Below are 372 nucleotides of genomic sequence, written 5' to 3' on the forward strand. Positions count from 1 at the left end.
GAGATGGAGAATTCAACTTCTACGTACATCAAATCTGGAACAAACTTCCAGAAAACCTCAACACTGAGGTTCTTTAAACCCACCTGCTTAGAGTTGCTTTTGAACCATAATAAATGGACCAACATATTTGATGTGCTTTAATGATTTTAGCAATGGCACTTAAGAAAATGCAATAATGTCTGTTGCGGGTTTCCACAATTTTTGACAGTATCATGTGTTTATGACGTTTTCATGACTTTAACCTGCCTTGCGGCTGAAATGTGCTAAACAAATAAGCTTGATTGATTGATTGATTGATTGATTGATTGATTGATTGATTGATTGATTGATTGATTGATTGATTGATTGATTGATTGATTGATTGATTGATTG

The sequence above is a fragment of the Poecilia reticulata genome, linkage group LG22 (genome assembly GCF_000633615.1).
Source record: "Poecilia reticulata strain Guanapo linkage group LG22, Guppy_female_1.0+MT, whole genome shotgun sequence".
Taxonomy (NCBI): domain Eukaryota; kingdom Metazoa; phylum Chordata; class Actinopteri; order Cyprinodontiformes; family Poeciliidae; genus Poecilia; species Poecilia reticulata.